This window comes from Chiroxiphia lanceolata, chromosome 4 (genome assembly GCF_009829145.1).
Source record: "Chiroxiphia lanceolata isolate bChiLan1 chromosome 4, bChiLan1.pri, whole genome shotgun sequence".
Lineage (NCBI taxonomy): Eukaryota > Metazoa > Chordata > Aves > Passeriformes > Pipridae > Chiroxiphia > Chiroxiphia lanceolata.
This window is the reverse complement of record NC_045640.1, coordinates 36,631,765-36,656,019: the sequence shown is the minus strand read 5'-3', so window position 1 is coordinate 36,656,019 and position 24,255 is coordinate 36,631,765. Positions and strand designations below refer to the sequence as shown.

At 37.9% G+C, this 24,255-nt stretch overlaps 1 long non-coding RNA gene across 1 annotated transcript; it reads left to right on the top strand.

Moving 5' to 3' along the window:
• The first annotated feature begins 14,225 nt into the window (after window positions 1-14,225).
• LOC116786355 lies at window positions 14,226-23,348 on the top strand. The gene is made up of 3 exons (XR_004356892.1): window positions 14,226-14,300; window positions 15,121-15,354; window positions 23,333-23,348. It is a non-coding gene; the product is annotated as an uncharacterized LOC116786355 (long non-coding RNA).
• Window positions 23,349-24,255: the final 907 nt, after the last annotated feature.

Here is a 24,255-nt window from a genome sequence, read left to right as displayed (position 1 = left end):
TGATGCCTAAAGTCCCTCAACACTGAATTTTCTGCCAGGACATGTATAGAGATGCCTAAATCTTTAATTACCTACTTTTTGCTGTATCCTTAGTCTACAGGGGATGTAAAAATAAGACATTTTCTCATTTTAGCTATCTTGGACTGCCTGAGCCAGGAGGTGTGAGCAGTGTACTGTGTGTGCACTTGTGATTTCATGCCTTAGAGGGTAATGACTAAGAAATAGAAAGAAACCTGGGAAATCTTATGAGGGAAAAGGAAGAATTGCATGAGGACAGACAGCCTTCTCTCCAAAGGCCACAATTAGATAAGTTGCCTGGATGATAGGAGAGTCAGACTCAAACTCCTGCTTTGAAGCAAGGGCTTCAGCTTCATCATGCCACCTTCTAGTACATCCTAAAAATAAACAAACGGATATCCTGACAAAAACCTCTCAATTTTTTTATTGATGTTGCTTCATATTTTATAAATAACATACATGAATTTTTACTTGGCTTTGAAAAACTGTTACAATTCATTAGACTGAGAAGTGAGCCAATGCTGTAATGCAAGGTAACTAGTTGTTACCCAAGGTATTGAATGGCTTATCCTAAATTTAAGTCCTTTTTCCAGTGACTGCAGTACATAAAAAGGAACAGCTTCAACAAAAGAGTCTGAACAGGACTCTGCTGTTGTGGGATGTGGTTCATTAGTACTGGTCACTTTTTAAACATCACTTCCTAAGGGCACAGGAGCAAGCGATCCCCAAATATCGGAAGTCAAACAGGCAAGGCATAAGGCCAGCTTGGCTGAACAGGGATCTTTTCTTGGAAGTAAGGTGAAAAAGGAAGGTGTATGCCCAGTGGAAGCAAGGTCAGGTGACATGGGAAGAATTCAAAGATGCTGCTTGCCACTGTAGGGAGAAAATTCATGTGGCCAAACTGGAGCTGAACCAGCCAGAAACGTGGGGGAGAATAACAAGAGTTTTTTCAAATATATTAATGGCAATAGGCAGTATAGAAATATCATTGGCCCATTACAGGATGAGGATGGTCACCTCACAAACAGGGACAGAGACAAGGTAGAAGCACTTTCTTTGCCTCTGTCTTTTACAGGGATGATGGGCCGGGGGGTTCTCAGTGCCCTGAGGTGGATGACTGCAAGAATGACGAACTCCCAGTCGATCCTCTAATTATGCAGGACCTACCACTCCAGCTTCAGATCTATAAGACAGTCTTTTTGAGTGGTCTTGGGAATCCAGAGAGGTCCCAGGCTGACTGTATGCTGATGAATACTGTCCTAGTTTTCAAGAAGGGCAAGAAAGAGGAACCCAGAAGCTCTAGAGTTGTCAATCTGAATTCAGTGACTGGTAAAGTTATGAGGAAGTTTATTTTGAGAAGTATTGAAAACCATTTGAAAGACAACTCAGTCATTGGCCACAGCCAGCATGACTTCATGAGAGGGAAGTCCTGCTTATCCAATCTGATTTCCTTCTATGACAAGGTAACCCGCCAAGTTAATCAGGGGAAACCAGTTGATATAATCTTTTTGGATTTCAATAAAGCTTTCAATACTTTTTCTCACAGGATCCTTCTGGACAAAATGTCCAGCACATAGCTGGATAAACACATCATGAGGTGGATGAGCAATTGGCTCACAGGTCGAGCACAGAGGGTAATAGTGAATGGGGTGACATCAGACTGGTGACCTGTCACTAGTGGAGTTCCACAGGGCTCCATCTTGGGCCCAGAGCTCTTCATATCTTCATAAGTGACTTGGATGCAGGACTGGAAGGGATACTAAACAAGTTTGCAAATGACACAAAACTGAGAGGAGGTGCAACGCTCTTTGACATCTCAGGTTTGGGGTTGTTCTGGGAGTTTCTGTTCAACTGGATATAAGCATCTGTTTATCTCTCCAGCCTCTCTGTTTTAGGTCGTAGCAACCTACTTGTGAATCTCACTGTTGCAGTGTTTCCAAAACTCCCAATTCTTTGTTTAGGTGACTTTTATTTTAATAAAATGACAGTTTATGCTGTATAGCAGGTATCTTTGTCAGTAAATCCAACTACAGTAAGACTAATTGTCTCTGGGTCTTTGAGGCTTGGCCACATATCCTGCGCTCTGGACTGACAAGTTTGCTACTATCTGTTTTTATTATAGCATGTTCTGTGAGAGTGTCCTTTTTCTACACAGCCATAAAACTCTCAGTTTCTCTTCTCAGTTCTCCTCTGACAGTCCACTTACAATTAGCCACGTCTTTGTAATTTTTTCCAAAATCCCATGTAGTTCTTTTTTCTATCAATTTGTGCCCATGTATATCTTCTTGCTTTTTGTCTACTGACTTATTCACAGTAGGACTATATTCCTCATTTAGTTTTGGAACCAGATTCAAGATCTTCTCTCTCATGTACTTTTCAAGATCTTCTCTCTCATGTACTTTTCTACTCTTACACTTCTGTTCCACAGTATCCTTGATAGTTATTAGGCCTTTTCTTTAGACAATATCTGTTCTCAACCTGCTTTCCATACTACTGGATATTACTGTAATTACTGGAATTGGATGGGATAGTGGGAAACTGGGTTCAAACATACATTGATTGACTGAAATGTATTTTCTTAGTTCATCTTTGCTTCTAACAGACTCTATAACTCCTAAAGCAGTCTTTCTGGAGTCTTTGACTTTTACAAAATCTGGAAGCCTCCTGCTTCTCACAAACTCCTAAAAGCTTTCAGTTCCTAAACTGATGATCTATTATACCTTTTTGTGCTTCTACTACTGTAACTTTTCTACAGTTCCTTTGACCATGACAAGATAAGCATGTGGCTCAACCTGAAGGTTACGCCTTTCTCTTTCAAAAATGGATATAAATGTGACTATTGAATTAACATAAATTTCATTGTGATGTCATATTTTCTGGCTATCTACACCAAAAAAAAGTGTGATATTAGTTTCCCATTTAGCAGTCACTAGGTAGCTTTCTTTTGAATGCCTTAAAACACCTGAAAAAATGAGGCAAGAACAAACAAGAATGACAAGGAATCAGCTTGGGAAATTCATACTCTTATCTTCCTTAAGCTATCTCTTAACTGTTACATATAAATATCACAACCATTCCATAAATCTTCATCATTTCAGGTACTTTTAAAACTCACTCATGACACACTAATATATAGCTTCAAATAATCTACCCAACATAAATGAAAAATTTTTCATTTTCTTCAATACATCTTTATAATTATAAAATAATTATTCACTGTTTCCCACTCTCTGACAACCCTTAACCTTTCTTCTCATAATTTCTAGTATTAAATAAACACCATTATATTAAAAAAAATTTATTGTTGTGGCTCAGAAAGTTCTTTCGGATCATACACAAATAAATTATGGGTTTTAAGGCTTTAGCTTCCACCATGTTCTTTTCTGTGTTCATTCTAATGTGCATTCCTTCTTTCCTCTTCACTTCCTGAAGCACTATAGAAGCTCTACTTTTACTTTAGTACTATAAGAAAAATATTTCATCATATTCCCAGTCTTCTTTATCAAATGATCAGAAATGTATCCAAAGATCATTTTCAAATATTACTGATTCTTTGTCTTTCTCAGCTTTTCTGATCATCTCAATAGCTTCAGTTTCCTAACTATTATAATAGGAAGTTTCAATTCTTTTCTTGTTCAGAAATATTATTACTGACCTGCCACTTCATCCTTTATTCTCTATCTTTTACTTCAGCCACTGGATCTTCCCGCTGATGTCTTTTTGATGACTGATTTATTTATTTCTCACAACATTTTCTAATACTGCTTTGTAGTCATGACTACGTCCTAGGGTGAATCTTGCTAAACTATTACTTCTTAGCAGTCATCCTTTCAGATAATATATTAACAGTTTAACAGCCTAAGCAGTTCACAACACAGAATGTGTCCTTCTGCTATATAGTTTAGCACAGAAATATTTAAAAAAAAATTTGAAATATGTGTGTACCAGATTTACTGCTATAGAACCCTTTCATGTTGTGCTTCTTCAAAACAACACCAGTTAATATTTAATCTTTAATGTGTTTGCTCTTCCACCACCATTTATTTTTTTTTTGTAAGTTCAAAAAGGCTTCCTATTACCTTCTTATTATGTGTGAGGCATCATAGTCCATGCCTGACACTTGTAATGATAGGATTCATTGTAAAATGATGAAGTTGTAACAACATAGAAGAGCTTTGGGTTGAAAAAGATGACTTGCAGCTAGATATTTATAGAAATAAGAGTGTTGGTCAATTAAGTGTGTTTTTATCCCAAAGCTATGTGGAACACCACTGCTTTTTCTTGTCAGCTGATACAGTCAAGAATGAGATAGCAAGATCAGATATTTTCAGGGCTGGATTTAAAAACTTCTATTTTTTTGGCTACTCCTGTCCAATTTAAGCAGAGTGAGGGGAATAAGTAACCAATTAGCAAAGGTCTAAGGGCTCTTATCTAGACATATACACTAATGAAATTTTTTTTGTCGGAGAAGTTTATTTGCACATGGGCTGAGGCAGTAGGTCTTGACTTAGTGTCATATGCAAAATTTTAGGAGTATAAGATTGATCCAGGTGATTGACACTTCCACCTCTGAACATAGTCCATTATGATGAGCTGGATACTAAAGTTCTGTGTAAGCCAGTAGCTGTGCTCCAGTCATAGAATCATAGAATGGCTTGGGTTGGAAGGGACCTTAGAGATCATCTAATTCCAACCCCCCTGCTGTGGACAGGGATACCTGATGTGATGATGTGATTTTACACTGCTCTATGAAAACTTTGGGTGTATGATTGGCATTTCACTTTGCTTCTGTAAGATGAGCTGTTCCTTTGATTTTTTTTGTTTTGTTTTGTGAAAAATAAAAGCCCCTGTGTGTTACTGGCAGAACAGGAGATATGTGAAAAGACCAAGTGCTACCAGCTGTGGAGGGACGTAGCTGCAGTTCTCAATTAAGCAAAGCTACAGTTCTAAATGAATGTGAAGACTAGGCTCAAACATTATCAAACTTAGTCTCTTTACTGTCTCCATCAGCTTTATAATGCAAATGTTTGACTGGGCAGCTTTTGAAAAAACTATGTCAACATACTGGTTGAATATAGATTAGATTAAAATCAAAAGTTTATAAACATTAAAGAAGGCAAAAGAAAGAAAGGAAAGCCCACTCCATTTCCCTAACATTGTGAGAATTATATTTGTTCCAAAATACAAGTATTATTTGGATGTTTGTATTCTGTGAAAAGTTGTCAGAAATTTAGATTTTAAAATCCACGTCACAAACCTGTTTTTGACTTTTAATATGTATAATTTAAGAAGAAACAGTGTTATTTCTGGGAACAGTGTTGTTTCAGCATCACCTGTGGTTGTTTTAAGGAAAAAGGAATTAGAATTTTTTAAATACAGGAACTTTTACTATTACTCTGTTAAAAGATATTGTCTTTCTTGTGTAGTCTTGTAACTATCAAAATATTGAAGTCATTCTTCCTCTTCTACTTGTTGAAGAGAAAATTAGCCATAATCCACATCCAAAAGAGTATGCAAGTCGTAACCTAGAGATTCCACCTTAGCTGAACAGTAATGAATTTTTATTTGAATTATAGTACTGTTGATGGGAGTCTCTCTAAACAAGCCTTAGCACCAGGTTAATAGTTAATTAAGTGAATTGATTGTTCCTCAAAAGAAACAGCATTTTCTTAAACAAAATTATGTTAAAGGAGAAGGTATATGTAGACAATTGGAACAAATTGTAATTATCTACTGCTATGTACCTCTGTGTATAAGGGAATGATTATTTTTAATGACTTCTCTCCTTTTCAGTGATTATTTAGATATTATGTAGTCATGTTTCCTAATAGCATGCTGCAAATTATATCCTTCCACAATGATGACATCGTAATTAAGAAAAGAAGTCACATTCGTATTATCCCTTGTATATTTTGACAAAGCACAATTAAAAAACTTTCTGTGGGGAACAATAAAATAAATGAAAGAAAATGTCCTACCAAATATTTCCCTTTTGGTATCCCCTGCTAACATTTTTATGAGTCTCTTAAGCTTATCTAAGAGATTTTTAATGCAGCACGGTATGTTATTAGGTTTGTATTTTTTTCCACAATATCATACATTTCAGTCTTTATCACAGTGGGAACAATAAAATAACAGACCACAATGCATTAGCATCATGAAGAAAATGTAATAAATGGCTTTATAACTGTAGTAAAAGTTGCATGAGCACCAGCAGCTGTAACAGAGATGTGCTACAGCAGCATTTTATGACCTAATAGCACTCAGTGGGCTGATAATATTATGTGTGTGTGTGTAATGCCAGCAATTTCCAAGGCCTAGATTTCAATTCAGATAAATAATTGAAAGCACTGTTAGACTTTTCCATAAAATGTTTAATAAGAGATCAAATCCTCCCTCCCTGTAGTGGAAAATTAAATAGTTTTTACAGGGATGTTTTATGATGAAATTCTAACTATTATCTGTAGGAAGAGAGGGTATTGTTTTGCTGGTTTTTTTTTATTTAATGTGGTTGTTAGAACTAAAATATGATTGAAGGAGCTCTTGTTTGCTTTGTTTCATATTACTGGCAGTAGAGAATGATACTTGTTTTTACCTTCAGTTTCCATGTCCTGATATTTGGAGACAAGGACTATAATAAAAAGAATTACTGAATTACTTTGAGTATGATAGTAATCATGACAAGGTGTCTGCATTTCTAGAATAAGAAAAGAACAGGAGGGCCACAGAAGAGTCAGTTTTTGGAAAATGATGGCACTGATAATAATATGGTATAAATATGGAATTCACCTAGGGTTGTCTAAAAAAAAGAAGAAAACGATAACTATTTTCCTATCTCCTTTTCAGAAGAGATTAAATACAAAAGGACTTCTGGATGAGTGAATAGAAATATCATACAATGTACGCCTGCAAGATCATGTTACCATTCAAAGCACACAAAATACGTAATATTCTCTGGTTATTTTTTTTTAAGGGGATTTTGGAATTGCTTCTTTTTCTCTGTTTCACATGGGAATTACTTGTTTTAAAAAAGGTGAATGAAAGAGTGGGAGGGATATATACTACATTAATTACTATATTGAATAGTTTTGTTTGGCACATTAACCTGCTCCTTCTGTTCTCACTGTTCTGAATGCTTACATAACAGATAATACAAGATTACTTGTTTGTCAAAGTGCTCTTTCTAGGACTTTCTTGCTTCCTTTCCATGTAACTTAAATCATCCTTCAAACTGACAGAACTGGAGCAATTTTGAAAGTGTGGGTATTCCAAGTTCCCACTTATTTCTCACTTTGAAACTGTCTTCATCCTTTGGCTTTAGCAAAAGTTAAAAGAAGATGGTAAAAATAAATTCTCCAAATATTATTGCTTTTTCTTTTTTTCCATCTTCCCCAAAAGAAAAAAATCTTATTGTTTATAACAATTAACTTCATTGTCATAAAATTATTAAGTCACTTTAAAATAATTTTATATTTGGACTCTGGAAAGGCTGAAAATACTCAGGTAAATCATGATGCTCATGAAGCAGAGAGTACAGAGAAGGAAGAACAAAAGAATATTCAGAGGTAAAAGAGAATGGAGTTGAAATATACATATTGAATTCTTTTTGGAAGTATTGCTTTAATGTACTTCTGAATTTTTATATTATGGATGTTATAATACATCATCTAAATCCTCTGAAAGGAATTCTTTATTATTTTAAATCAATGAATTAATTCAGTAAAAAAAAGGAATGGAAATATAACTTTTTTAAAAATTCATCTACATGTAATGAAAAATCCACAGAATTATTTTGGATGGGTCTAATACAATTTTTGGGTGGGACAATGTAATTCCCTTGTGGTAATCAAATATAAGTAGGTAGGAGTTGATCTTATCACATTCAAGTCAGTTGAAATTTTTTTAATTAGATATTTGACCTTCAAACTGAGACCAAACTTAAGGCTCATATTTACCTTTTACTGCTTTCTCTTTGTAAAACTGTGAATCTAATTTGGTGAGAAAAAGTGGATGTTATGACAGTTTGATTACTATGCTTAATAGCAACATTAAATGAACAGTTAAGCTGTGATTTAGTTTGCGTCACTTAATAGAAAAAGATCTGCTGCTGCTGACAGGCTCTGTGAACTGTACCTGACAAGAAGAGAGAACCCTATTCCAATTACTTCCATTTCTGTTGCAGTGAGTTTATTTCAGGTACATCTCTGCAATAGAATAAACTATAACTTGTTTTGGATTACCTCAAGAGTCAGAGGTAAGAAATCTCTACATTTCACAGGCCTTCCACAGGGAGTTTAACTATGTTCAAGATCATTTGTTTCTCATGTAATATGGAAAGTAACACAGATTACCAGCTTATTACATTATTACCCGGGAACTCAAGCAGGGTCGCCCCTGGTGGGGGAAAGGAAAGAGGGAGCTTCACTGGCGTGGCTTTGTGGCCTTGCGAGAGAGGAGAGAGGAAGGCTCGGAGCACACAGAGGTTTGCTGGTCCGGTTTGGGGGAGAGGAATGGTGCTAGGCAGGCCATGGGGGTCCTCGGACTGGTGGGTGGGTGGGTGGGGCAACCCTGCATGAAGTATAGCAGGTAAGCGGTGCGTGGGAAGATATGAGGTAACACAGTGGGGGGAGGATAAGGTCAGGGTGGATAATGGTTTCCTCTGGGGGGTTGGTTGCCAGACAGGTCAAAACTGTAGGGTCAGATGAGCTCGTTAGCCTTCTGACAGTCATCCTAGGAGGACAACCCTAATCCCAAACCCAGGCAGATGGAGCTCGCTTAGCCCTGTAAGGCCATCCATCTAAGAGAAGGTCATTCTAATCAAACCTATGTCCTGAGGACCTCTCTACCACTGTCCAAGCTCGCTCGGCCCTGGCAGATGAACCTTAGGATTAAAGGGTGGGCCCAGTTCCACACATACTGCATCTCACCTAAAGAAATCCATTGCGCAGGCTCGAAGGCTTTACCCACATTCACAAAGCCCTGTAGCGATGGGTGAGGGTCGAAATGGCAGGTGAAAGGTGCACTGGAAGCCGCAGACCCAAGCCTGCATGCAGGCAGTTCAAGATATTGGTCATCAGAGACTACCCGGAGATGACAGTCTCTTGGGGCAGCACCCTGAACAACCAAGCAGCCTTTTCAAGGACAGCACTGCTTGCTCCACTCAGAGAGGGACCTAGAAAAGGTGGCTTAAACAAAGGTCATCTCCACATTTCACCCGGTTGGTTAACTGCAGCCAACGGGCATCTTTTACTAATGCAGTCACACAAAGATCAAGAGACAAAGGCATACACCTGTCTCCAAAGGTGTAACCAAACTGACTCTAGCATGCTGGAACATCAGAACCATGCTTGATTCTGCGAATAGTGGACACCCTGAGCGTCGGTCTACCCTAATCACCCACGAACTATCACGTCTCAATATTGACATAGCTGCTCTCAGTGAAGTCTGTCTCCACTAGGAAAGGCAGCCTTAGAAAACACGGTACCGGTTACACACTCTTTTGGTCAGGTAAACCCAGAACCGAAAGACATCTTTCAGGAGCTGGATTCATGATCAAAAACTCTAAAATCTGCTGACAGGTCATTCTGACTGCATTATCTCCCTACGCCTTCCACTACACAAAAAGCAACACGTTGTCCTCTTTAGTATATATGCCCCAACTCTCCAAGCTGACCCTGCCAAAAAAGATAAATTTTACACTGACCTGTGCCGCCTTACCCAAAAGGTTCCTGCAGATGATAAGATCATTATCCCTGGTGATTTCAACATCAGAGTAGGAAAGAACTTTGAAGCCTGGAAAGGAGTATTAGGCAAGTATGGTGTTGGAAACTGCAACGATAATGGTCGTCTTCTGCTAGAATTCTGTGCGGAGCATCAGCTCACCATCACTAATACTATCTTTCAACAGAAAAATAGTCTGAAGACAACCTGGATGCATCCTAGATCTAAGTATTGGCATCTCATTGATTATGTCTTGGTGCTACGGAGAGATGTTCACGATGTCCATCACACCTGCCTGATGCCGAGCGCAGAATGCCAAACAGACCATTGACTTGTGCGCTGCAAACTTAACTTCAATCTTAAGTTCAAACCTAAAAGGGGTAGTATCCCAAGGAGGAGACTCCAAGTTAACAATCTCCAATCAGCCACAGTGAGAGACAGATTCCAGACAAATCTTCAAACTAGGCTCGAAAATCATTCTATAGATTCTATAGATCCCTCTCCTGAAGCACTTTGGCACCATATTAAAAACAGCATCCTGCAGTCCTCTGAAGAATCCTTAGGGTTCTCCTTCAAGAAGAACAAGGACTGGTTTGATGAAAACAATCAAGAGATCGAGGAATTGTTGAGGAAGAAGAGAACTGCTCATCAAGCACACCTTGCACTGCCATCCTGTCACGTAAGAAAAGTAGCCTTTTGTCTTGCATGCAGCAAGCTCCAACAGAAACTCCATGACATCCAGAACAAGTGGTGGATCGATCCAGCTGAAAAATCTCAATTATGTGCAGATACGGCTGATCACAGAGCATAAGATGAGGCCTTGAAAACAGCATACGGACCTACATATCAGGTCCAAAGCCCTCTACTCAGCACAGATGGTCAAACGCTTCTGACAGATAAAACCTCCATTCTGAATCGTTGGTCTGAACACTTTCAGACTCTCTTCAGTACCGACCGTGTAGTCCAAGACTCAGTAATTCAGTCCATCTCACAACAACCGGTGAAGAATGAATTGGATATTGCCCCCACTTTGGGAGAAACTCTTAAGGCCATACAGCAGGTGAAAATTGGCAAGGCAGCTGGGGTTGATGGAATTCCACCTAAAATCTGGAAACATGGGGGCCAAGCACTCCACGCTATATTTCATGAGTTTGTGGTGCACTGTTGGGAACTAGGCAAACTACCATTAGACCTTCGTGATGCAGTCATCATCACTTTGTATAAGAAGAAAGGAGTTAAATCAGACTGTTCAAATTACCGTGGTATTACTCTGCTCTCCATTGCTTGCAAAATCCTGGCAAGAATACTTTTGAACAGATTAATACCCGTTATAGCAGAAGGAATTCTACCTGAAAGCCAATGTGGTTTCAGAGCCAACAGGAGCACCACAGACATGGTATTTGTTCTCAGACAACTGCAAGAGAAGTGTAGGGAACAGAACAAAGTTCTCTATGTAGCCTTTGTTGACCTCACCAAGGCTTTTGATACTGTGAGCAGAAAAGGTCTATGGCAGATTTTGGAATGTTTAGGATGTCCCCCCAAGTTCCTTAAAATGATCATCTCACTTCATGTGTATCAGCACGGACAAGTCAGATATGGCGATGCAGTTTCTGAGCCCTTTCTAATTACCAGTGGTGTGAAACAAGGCTGCGTTCTTGCACCAACTCTATTCACAGTCTTTTTCACCATGATGCTCCAAAGGGCCATGGCAGACGTCGATGATCAGGACAGTATCTATATTCGATATCATACTGATGGAAGCCTATTCAACCTAAGGCGACTGAAGGCCCACACTAAGACCTTAAACCATCTTGTCCAGGAGCTGCTTTATGCTGATGATGCCCCCCTTGTTGCCCACACAGAAGCAGCTCTGCAGCGTTTCACATCCTGCTTTGTAGATGCTGCTGAACTCTTTGGGCTGGAAGTCAGCTTAAAGAAGACAGAAGTTCTCTATCAACTGGCACCTCAGGAAGTCCCCCATCATCCCCATATCACCATTGGCCAATCAGAGCTCAAATCAGTCTAGCAGTTTAATTACCTAGGTAGCCTCATCTCCTTAAATGGTAAGGTTGACGGAGAGATAGACAACAGGATAGCAAAGGCATATAGTGCCTTCAGAAAACTCCATAAAAGAGTTTGGCGTAATAAACACTTGAATAAAAGTACAAAGATCAGTGTTTACAGAGCCATTGTGCTGTCTACTCTTTTATATGGTTCTGAATCATGAGTCACCTACTGCCACCATCTGCAACTCTTAGAAAGCTTCTATCAATGCTGTCTCCGTACAATCCTAAACATCCACTGGTCAGATTATGTGACCAATACATCTGTTCTAGAACAAGCACAAATCACAGGTATTGAGGTCGTGTTACTGAATACAGTTGCGTTGGGCAGGGCACATCTCAAGGATGAAGGACCACCGCCTCCCTAGGATCATGCTTGATCTTGCAGTGAACTTGCCACTGGCTGCTGCAAGAGAGGAGCCCCGAAGAGGAGATACAAGGACTCCCTGAAACAACATCTCAGCCTTGGCCATATTGATCAACATAACTGGTCTACTCTGGCCTCAATTCGGGAGGACTGGAGACACACCATCTACAGTGCTGCTGCTTCCTTTGAGAACACATGTAGGATCACTCTTGAGGAGAAAAGAAAATGCAGAAAGAATCGTGCCTTGCAGAATTTACCACCCAAGGAGTCTTTCTGCTGTGCCTTTTGCAATCTGACATGTCTATCTCGTATTGGCCTTATTAACCACCAGTGTGCTTGTAACAAATGTGGGTAGAGCCTTTCCCAAATCTTTGTTCGCAAAGCCTAGCCATGAGATGAGACCTTATTACCCTCTCCTGAGACAGAAAACCCCTTATGCAATTATTGCTTTTTAAAATAATCTATATGTTACTTCACAGAGAAATGCAATATAATATATTTAGTTTTGCTATCAAAAAGTGGAAGGTAGTGCTACAAAACAGAATTAATAAAATGTGAAAAAATGGAACATGTAAAAGATTTCTAATTATAAGCTCAGAGATATTTCATTGTTCTGTGGAAAGCAATATAAAATGTATCTGTAAAATGGATAAGCAGACTCAGGTACACCCTCAAATTGCTATTTAAGACAAATTATTAATTGATACACAGTAGACAATAGGTACAGGAAGAAGAAGCAAATGGTTCTATGATTTCTCAGGCAAGAAGCAAGCACTGGACTTACAAATGTACTGTTGTGTCATGAGATAATTTGTAACACAAATCTCTAATTCTGTTGATTGAACAATAAAAACTTAGCAGCAAATATTTATATTTCTCCAGCTAATTAAATTGGATGAACATAGGTTTCACAATTGAAAGCAGGTATTTACATTAAATTTTAGAACATTTTAATTATAATGCTTGAAAGGATTTACAAGGGACATGGTAAGAGATCTGTTATCTAGATTAGGGCTCTCAAGTTTTGTAATAAGGACTGTATCATCATAAGAAGTTTATTGTATTTTAATGCTAAACTATATAGATACTACCAATTCACTTTGCTTACTTATCATTGAATAAATATTCTTGTCTCTTGTCAGAGAGATGAAAGATCTAACATAGCTAAAATCATAAACTGAAAAACATAAAACAATCTGGGCCAAACTCCACATAATTAGTAGCTTACTCATACCCATTTTTTTTTTCCCACTTTCTGGTTTATTTTCAGTCTGACCCTGAGCAGAGTATATGAAGACAATGCTCTTAGAAGAGCATTTTCATACTCCATTAGTATGAAATTAATACTTGGCTTCACCTATTTTCCTTTTGAAACTTGGTTTCTTGATTCTTTTTCAGAGTTTGACTGTAAACCCCGGTGTGCCTGCAGCAGCTCACACCTTCTGGGTCTGGAGGCAGAGAAAGAGGTTGGGTGGTCTCAGAAGAGATGCTTTTAAAGCTAGTTGACTGTATGAGAAAATAAACAGATCCTAAGGAGAGAATGAGGTGTCCACAGAAAGTATTTTACATAACAAACAAAGTAATTAATGTACGTGTCTCTCAGCCATAGTCCCTGCTAATAGAGGCAAATGCACCTTTAACTGTCAACAAGGTCTGAAGGAATACATACACTCACCATTTCACAGAATCACAGAATGTGCCGAGTTGGAAGGAACCCGCAAGGATCATCAAGTCTTACTCCTAGCCCTGCACAGGACCTTTGCCAGGAGTCACACAATGTGCCTGAGTATCGTCCAAATGCCTCTTGAACTCTGTCAGGCTTGATGCTGTGACCACTTCCCTGAGGAGCCTGTTCCAGCACCCAACCACCCTCTGGGTGAAGAATCTTTTCCTAATTTCACTCGGTCTATCCTCCAAACCCTGATTTTCCTTCCAGGTGCAGATTTTGATTTATAAAGACTTTTATGGTTACTAACTTGGTCTCCCTAGAAACCACCTATGACTCATTCTCCATTTATGATTTATTAAAAAAAAGGTCAAATCACCTGAGTTTTTTTTGGTTAAAAGAGTCTGGATGAAGTCTCTGAATGTACTGGTGACAGAGTTGTTTTGATGGTTAGCCCTTGCATCAGGTAATTGTTTGTAATTTTTCTTCTATTTGCATTTTTCTTAATGATGGTTTGAGCATGATTTACCATAAAGCTGTGTCTATAATTGAGTTTTATCTAATCAGTCTGATGATAGAACAGATGAAGTGGCTAGCACATTGTATATATATTTTGTTGGTTTATGTATATAAATATATATATATGCCCATTGTCTCAGAGTAACTAGAGTACTTAGCAATTAATCTCTTTCAGTTTAAATCTTGATGAGTGTTCATATTTTATTGCTCTTTTGTTGCTTCTTTTAATATAAAAAGGGTATTTTTTATTTTTCTGTTGAAATTTCCTTATTCATAATACATACGCATATTATTAGGCTGATCCCAAAATAACTAATATAATTAAAACCAGAATATATTTTCTCAAATAAAGAACTGAAGTTTTAAATGATTTTATGTATGTACATATATATACAATATGTTTGCATTAAGAAAATGTTCCACTGGAATATGTACACACAAAGTACAGAATTAAGTTTATACATTAAAAATTTGTTTTATCATCTTATAATTTTTTATGACACTCTGTACAACTGGTATTCTTTGCCTTTCTGCTAAATGGCAGTTAGGTTTGTTTTGCTGTTTTGGTTTTTTTTAATTTGAGACTCACTCAAGCTAAATATTTGACCGTATGCTTATTGTTGTAGCCTAAAGTTAAAATATGTGCATTCACATCATTTTATTTCATTAAATCAGAATTGATTATGTGTTATGTATTTCTCTACTGAAGCTGTATTTTATGCTTGATTCCAAACGCCATTATATATGTTGTTTATTCCTCCAAGCAGAGATGTTCAAGGTGGCTAGGTGAGAATACTTCAACTTTCGTTCCTTGCTACCTTTATTTCACCTGAGACCCAGCTAGCAACCCCAGCACTGTGTGTCCATATATACCCACTACATCTGGAAGGCCTTTACAGTTCACCTGCCAGCCTGAGAAAGAAAGCACCTCAAAGAACATACAGTTATAGCTCTCCCATTGTTTGCTCTGTTCCATGCCCAAGCTTACAACCAACCACCGGGTAAGTAGTTCAGAGTATCCATCCTTATCATGTATATTGCATATAGGAATTTAGTACACGGTATAATACATAATGTTATGTGTTAATGAAGAGTTAGGAAAGCTTTTGTAAAGGGAAGTTGTGCCCCAGCATTGGAATAGAACACTTGTTATAGTGTACACTTGATACAATGTACCTGAATTTCAAAAAGGGTTTTCACAAAGTCAGGCACCAAAAGGTCTGAAAGATGCTAAGCTGGGCCAAGAAGAAGTGTTATTATTGAATAACTGGTTAAAGGGTAACAAAAGGCAGGAAACAAATTCTTTCAAGGCAGATGGATTGTGACTGGAAAATGACTGGGTTCAGTGTTAGCGCCTACAATGTGTGGCATACTTGTAAATAGTCTGGAAAAAAGGGAAGAGATAACCAACTATGCCAAAGTTATTAAACTGCAACATAGGACCCTGTGGAACTGTTGATGGATTCATGATACTGAGAGACTAGATAATAAAATGGCAGGTGACATTCGGCGTCCAGAGGTAAAAATGAAATCTGTGGAAACACTGCTCGAATGAAGGACTGTGCACTCAGAAAAGATATCTGGTGTTTATATTTTTCTGTTCTATGGCAAGATCAATTTGGCACTGGGTAATATTTAGCAAAGCAAAAGGTAGCATTTACTAGGAGTGGAATAGAAAACATTATTATGGTCATAATACTGTGCATTACTCCGTGACTTCTGCCCATCTTGGACCCATAAGAGTCCTACTCCTGCACCATCATGAAATAATACAACTAGAAAAGATACAGAGGGAGATAATGGAGATGAAGGAAAGATGCGAAAAGTCACTTACTGAAGAGAAATTTTCAGGGATCTTCAGTCTGAAAAACAAATGACTGAAGGGAGGTATGCTCAAAGTCTATAAAATCATGAACAATATAGAGAGAATGATTATAATAATTGTTTATTTTAATTTGAGAAAGGAAGGTACAAACTGACACTATCAGACAGCAGAATCAAAACCAACATAAGGAAGTACTCCACAAAGATAAACTGCAGTGACAGCCAATTGCAAAGAGGTGCAACTCTGATACGTGACACCACAGATGTTAAATAAATGTGTGTTTAAAAAGCCCAATAAGGTGAATTTGCTGAAGGAAAATAATTTAAGACTCTAAAAACACAAGAAAGCTACATCCACCCTAGGAAATGCAGACTGCTGGAAGCTGGAAGGACATACTGGAAAGTATCTCTAAATGTGTTCCTTATTTGTATATTTTCCTTAGGTGTCTCTATCAGAGAAAGAATGTTGAATCTCCTGAACCTTTTATCTAAACACAATGTTCAATCTGATGGTCTCACACTCACATTAATATTACACTCTGACATGTGTGACTTTAAAGCTATTTATTTTTCCTTCCTTCTTTAAAAATAACCAGTCTGTGCAAAATTCCACAACACCTTTTTTACAGAGAATGGGTTGATTTCAGTTTATTTTGTCTGTGTGTTTCTCTTTCTTACATCAAAGATATTGGTTTCGCTCTAAAATTACATTTTTCTCTATGATTACTATTCAGACAGATGCTAGTTTACTCTGGAAGGAAAAAAAAAAAGACACATTAAAGTGTCATCTATTTTGTCTAAAACCTGCTAAATTAATTGAGAACTACCACCACTGAAGCAGAAAATAAGGTTGGATTTGAGTAATGAATGATGCCTGGCTAATGACACCAAACACTATTAGAGCAAGGGAGACATTTTTTTCTCAACACAGCTGATTGAGGAGGGAGTTAAGAGTTGGCAGGAGGATGAAAGTCTAGGTGAGAAGAATATGTATTCACTGCAGAGAGCAAACACTGAAATTTGAGAAAGAAGTTAGAAAGCAAGAGAATCAAAGAAGGTCAAACAGATAGAAAATAAAGAAGAAGAACAAAACTAGGTGAAAATTGAGAATTTGACACAAATCTTTGGCAGTGTAAAAAAGAGTATTATGCTAGCTATCTTTTCTGCCTCTCAGTTTGCATGTGTTTAGGATGTTGACCACATGAACCTGGTCAGAATCCCAGTCTACATAGTGGGGCAACATCTGAAAGTCAATGCTAAGCATCCTTATTTTTCCTTCTTCTTCTTATCATTAACATTCTCATTCTCATTCTCATTATCCTTTCCATCATTATTATGGATGGTGGGATAATATTGCATATAGTTCTCACCAAAAGTTTTGGAATAAATGTAAAATAAAAGGACTGAGTTTCCCAAGTATCTTGTTTACCTACAGTAGACTCTTCAGTTAGAGAAAACTATTCTTTGCTCAGATGAGGTACAAACTTTTTTAACTGTCCTGTGGTGTGACTGAAGTGACAAAAATGAAGTACTGTGGCTTGCTTAACTTCTGTACAGCACCCTCTCAATTTTTATATTTTTATGTCACTCATTTAAATGATCTTCTAAATCTAAAAGGGTGATGAAAAGATCAAGTACATCTTTGACATTTTAGCTCCCTTTAGGGCATTATTTTTCCTTTTTTTTTTTTGTCTTAAAAGACTGGATTAAAAGACTCTGTAATTTTTCTGAATAGTCTCATTTTCAGAAAGCAGACTTGAATTGTCACATCCGGAATGACGTGATGTAGAAGCTGATATGAGATAAAATTTTTTTTCTTCCTAATTAATGTCAGAAAAATGATCCAGACTTTAAGAAGTAATGCTGTTACATACCAGTGAATTCTTCCTGACCTCCTCCCAACAAAAAGGCACTGAAAACTGTGTGGGCTGTCATCATGTAGGACCAATATTGTTTTCAGTACCTCGTGCATAAAGCGAGTTAGCACTGCAGACGTCCTTCATTTCAAATCTAATGCAGTCACAACACAGCTTGAGTATTTACTCCCTCTCTGGCTTAAAATTAGGTGTTTGTTTTTCAGTCTCAGTGAGTTTAGCTTTACAGAAACCAACAACACTGCAAAATGCTACTTGGATGGCTGTAACTGAGCTGACCTTGCTCTCACTCGTGTAGCACTGTGTGTTCTGGAGACAGAATGATCCCTTGCATTGCAGCAGAGAGAGCTTCACAGGGCTCTTTCCCTGTGATCTATTGATAAACTTGTCTGTTCATTTGGGTACAACATGGAAATTGTGGAATGGTAAACTGCGGATCTGTTAAGACAGCAGCTTGTGACTTGTGTTGACCTGATTTAAATCATGCTCATACTAATGGGCCAGGTAGCTGCAGCACTATTACATTAAATTTGGAACTGATGTTATATTTGTGCATAGGACCTGACTTAGTATACTAATTCTTCTTAGCTTTTGAGTGTTCCTGCTTTCAGTTAGCAAAATATTTTAAATATTGAAAAGATCCCAAAAATCTAAACTATTCTTTTAACATTAGAGGTGTTTCTTCTTGCTTCTATGGATTTTATTCTAGAATTATTAATGAAACCACTACAGAAATTACTTCTATTTTATATCTGTAAGAATAATAAGACAACTACCAGACATTTGTCTGATATAAGGTCTAAGTGCTTGATCCACACTCCATATAGTTTTTTCCCTTCTCTGTAAAACAGAAAAAGAATATATAACTGCCTAATACCTAATATGCTGCTTTTTAGACCTGCTAGAAAGTAAATAAAAGGAATGTACATTTAATGTTTTGCTGAAGCAGAAAGCACTGATGTCAAAATGACATAAAGTTTGAGAACCATTAGGCTTATACATAAGCATTGATAGGAACTTAACTACCTGAAAGAAATTAAACATGACTTAACATGTAGAGTACCTTGATTTTCCAGGGTAATAAAACTAATTTTTTTTCCTGGGGATATTTTCTCTTTATGATGACCTTCCAGCTTTCTTTCCTTTCCCTTGCTGGACAGCACCACAAAATTTTTAGGTATGCTTCTGTCTAATAACACCTAATTACTTTCATTTAGCACCAGAGAATGAGAAAGCATTCTTGTGTATTTCTCACTTTAGTTGATCATATTTTATTGTTAACAGGACAGGAGGTGTTGAAAAACACTGGTATGACACTGAGTTATCATTCAGAACAGGAGTGTATTACTGGCTTTGGAAAGCAGTCTTGGATGGTAGGATGTCTGTTCTCTTTAGGTCCAAAATTAAACTGTTGTCAAAAAGTTAATAAAACCCCAAAGAATTTGTGAAGCAGAATTGTTTATGCTTTGTAAAGTCCTTCTTATACCAAATGCTCATTAAGATAAAATGATAGCACCTGGAACTAGCTGAGTATAATTTACATTTTTACTTAATGTATTTCTTGTTTAGTTTCAGTTTTATGCTAATTAAAATGTGGACCAATATCCATTAGTATAGGCTAGAGGGGTAGTGATGCAGAGCAATGAGCTGGAGGGCACTGATGCATGGTATGAAGCTGGGGGCACCAGTGTGAGACATAAGTAAGACAGTTTTATGGAGTAGACTAAGAGGCTCCAGGGAGAAATTATATGCTAGAAAATGTTACTGAAGTCCTGTAGTCTGAAAATTACTGGAAGAAGACAGATGGATGGGATGACCGATAAAGGACAGAAATCTGTAAAATGGTTTGTTTGAGAGAACTGGTAGGCTGAGTCTATGAGGAAAAAAAAATCAAAACATGGAAGAACACTGGAACAAAAAGCAAGTGCTAGGAATCACTGAAGTATGCTACAGACAAGCTTTCCAAAAGCTCGATTAGCAGAGCACAGCTGTTGCTTTGACAGAGTGGGTCAGCCAAAGCAAACTTTGAAACCTAAGTGTCACTCAAGGTAGCCAAGACGTCAAAACATGTGTTCTGTGTCAGGTCAGAAAGGACAGACCAGAAAGAAAGAATTGCACTCTTATTTTCGTACGTGGATGTGATGTGCTGCGCCATGGTTATCCTGCAAGTGACAGACCTCACTCTGCCATACACAAGTGATGGTGAACTGGGTGGCCTTGGAAAGTACTTGGTACATATATATTGAAGCTCATTGTCTGGGCAGATTTGTATGTTGTGCAGAGCCCTACGCTTTTGGAGGTCACAGTGCTGCAGAGTACACTGTGCCAAATACCCTTCTGCATTCAGCTCAGCATCCATGCCAAGACACTGAATAAATTAGCCTGTAAGGAGATGCATCCTGCTGCAGCTACTCTGCAGTGACTGCCTGAACTATTCCATTTGCATATAGCTTCACTTACATGTGGTTAGGGTACAACCACCTTGTACTGAAAGCTATGATGTATATTTAATTATGGAAGAATAATAATGGATTTTAGTTATATCCTATATTTTTTGTACCATCCAAAACTGTATTCAGAACTCAGAAAACTGATAAGAGGTTAATATTCATTCCAGCATATTGGTACAGGCAGGTTCTTAACTGAGCAGCTGCATGAGGCTTTTCTATTATCCTACCAATTTGCCTGTTCTTGTCCCATTATTAGAGTTTATGCCTGGAATTAGATTGTTATGCCTTGTGAAAATAGTCCCCTGTATTTGTTATGCACTTCTCAGTTTTGTGGATGTTTCCCTGATGTAATTTTTAAATTCTGTAACATCAGAAAATAATCATGTGAAAAAAACTCCCAACCCCCTGATTAAATAATGGTGAAAATAATTTGGATCATATACTCTAAATCAATATTTGTCTCTCATTTCCTGATTCTATTCTCATAAATCCATTAAAAGATTTTATAAAATTTACTTCCTGTCAAATTTTAAATTTTGGGTTTTGATTACGGTATATATTAATAATTTCTGCTTAGGTAGACAAAATTTCTAAAAGGACTCAGAAAGCCAAAAGTTTCGTCATCTGAAAAAGAATGAATAAAAGTTAGTGAGGAACTTAATATTTTATTATATGTTACTTCTCTTTCCCTCTAATGTGTGTATGCATATTTTCTTAAATACTTGTATTTATGGTATGTTGGGAAATAAACGAGGGGTTAGAGCTTTTCCTTGATTAACAGTTTTCTGGAAGAGGCTTTGAGAAAGGCCAAAATTGATCTAGGATCTAAAATTATAATTCAATGCTATGATAATCTATAAAATAAGAAACACTATTAAATCAACGGGAAATGAAAAAGACTGCAGTTAGCCAAGCAACCATCACTCAGCACAGAAGCCAAGTGATCCTTGAACTGGATGAATCAATCTAGACTACCAAGGTCAATGGTTGCCACACTCGAGGAAATATGAACATATGTAGTAGGAACCTTGCAATAAAATGAGCCATGCTGCCATCTTTTGTTAATAGGAGTTTTATCTGATTAAAGGGCTGAAGACAGCTCTTGTATCAGCAAATTTGCACTAGTATTTGGAGCAAATTGACTGACAAGAGATGATCCAAGGAAGAGTTATGAAGTAGCAATGCTGCAATACAGTCATACACTATTAAGCTGAGCATAGGGGCACTGCAGACAGTAGATTTTAGTATCTCCCTACAGCTGAAAAGGGTTTAAACAGCTGTGTTTAACATAAAAGAGTTTTGTCTCCTATTTTATTTTCAGACAAGTTAGGCACAAAGCTGAGAAACAAAAACATGAACTTGGACTTTTAAATACTTTTCCAGCAGCACCTGAATAGAAATATTCTTTGTTTCACCCTTGCGCATTTTTATCTCTCATAACTTACAGCCTCTATTGCCTTTCAGACTCAATCAGTTCTATCACTCTCATATCTATTTCACAAAATAGGATTTGCATAATGAACAATTTTGCAGAGATTCAAAATATAAATTAGGTTTTTCTGACACTGCAATGAAAGAAATTTGAAAAGATTTGATCTTTGCGACTGCCAGAGTCAGCAGGGGTGAAAGTTAAGTTGTGTAGAAAGCATAGCAATCATACTTTTCATTAAGACATGCATATTTTCTCATTGATCATTCTCAGTGCATCATGTAGATGGAAGACCAATCTCAAACATGACCCATTATAATATTTCCCATACATGAGGATAATAATTCACTGTCTTTTCAGTTACAGTAGCTGAACTTAACATTGGCTACACTCATTTCTGTAGTCAAATAAACTTAGTTACTGAAACACCTAGTAGTGATAATAAACACTGGAGGGAATTACGTTAGTGCCTTTAATCATTAAGAACTATCCTACTCGACTGGTTGCTGATATGATTATGCGAAAGAGGATGGAAGAGGAACTGCTTTAAGGATAGTGATAAGAAATTGCAAGGCTCACTGTTAGACAGAGAAGCAGATGAAATGGAAATTGTGCCATCCTGAATGCCAGCACATGCCATTGGTAAAAATAAAACCACTTGAAGCACACTTCTAAATGCCTTTTCTGAAGTGTTTCATATGTGAATGTGTGCATCTCTGAGGGCTGGGACAAGAAGATGAGACTTGCAAGAGACTAGTGAGTTAGTGAGTTGCAGTGTGTCTCTGAGAAGAGAGAGAATATTTGAAATCAGGAAAGTGTTTCAGGTTCCCTTCAAGTAAATAGAAATGTGAAACAAACACATTCAGTGTTGGTTTTCCCTTTGCAAAGATACAGCTTGCAAGGTTCAGAGCCACAGAATCACAAAATATGCTGAGTTGGAAGAACCCACAAGCATCGTTGAGTCCAACTCCTGGGCCTGAACAAGACCATTCCCAAGACATCCCCACATCGTGTGTCTGAGAATGTTGCCCAAAGTCTTCTTGAACTCTGTCAGGCTTGGTGCTGTGACCACTTCCCTGGGAAGCCTGTTGCAGCACCCAACCACCCTCTGAGTGAAGAACCTTCTTCTAATATCCAAACTAAACCACCCCTGACACATCTTCAGGCCATTCCCTCAGGTTCTGTAATTGGTCACCACAGAGAAGAGTTCAGTGTCTACCTCTCCTCCTCACAAGGAAGTCGTAGACTGCAGTAAGGTCTCCCCTCAGTTTCCTCTTCTTCAGCTGAACAGACCAAGTGCCCTCCGATGTTCCTCATACAGCTTCCCCTCAAGGCCCTTCGCCATCTTCGTTGCCCTCCTTTGGATGCTCTCTAAGAGTTTAATATCTTTCATACATTGCAGTGCCCAAAACTGCACACAATTTTCAAGGTGAGGCCACACCAGTGTAGAGCAGAGCAGAGCAGGACAATCACCTCCCTCGACCGGCTGGCAATGCTGTACCTGGTGCCTCCCAGGACACAATTGGCCCTCCTGGCTCAAGCAGTCATGAGTGAAGAGAAGTCCGGGGGTGGAAAGCAAGCTGCACGGGGGGGGTTCCTGAGTCCAGGAACACCCAAGTAGCAGCCCCATGACCCAGAAGCCCTCGGCAGTCAACCAGGTGAGGAGGGGGTGGTACCGGCAGTGACCAAGGGGTATTTAAATGGCATCAGGAAATGTGAGCAACCCAGACAGCAGTGAACAGAACTTCAGATGATTCCTTATATAAAAAAGGGATATATTAATCGAGGAACTTTACATTAATAAGCAATTTCTCCAAAAAACCCCAAGAGAACATGAAACAATAATATCTATTTTGAAGCAGTTTCAGTGGTCCTAAACATCATGAGACCTGTGATCCAGAGAAGCTTGTATAACCTCTGAAAACCACTGCTCTATAATATACAGTATAGACATAAGTTATAAGATGGTGTGTTCAAGAATTGGCAGAATAAACATCCTCATGGAACTCAGTTATCAACACTAGTTATGGCAGGTTAGCCTTGCTGTAGTAAGTTAGCTTGCAAAAACAGATGATTTGCCTGTCCAGCTAGTAGGCGTAATGGGTAGCCTTTCAAATGCAAACTCATGACTACATGTGCAAAAAAATGGGCAAACTTGTTTTTTTTTCTGATTTTTTAAGTGTTTATTTGAAACGTAGGCTTTAGATACCATCAGAGATTAAACGTTACCTATTAAGCAATGACTGAGAGAGTCTAGGAAGCTACTTATTCCAGAAGAAATATTTGTCTCAACCACATTCTTTTACCAGCCCTAAATAAGAAAAG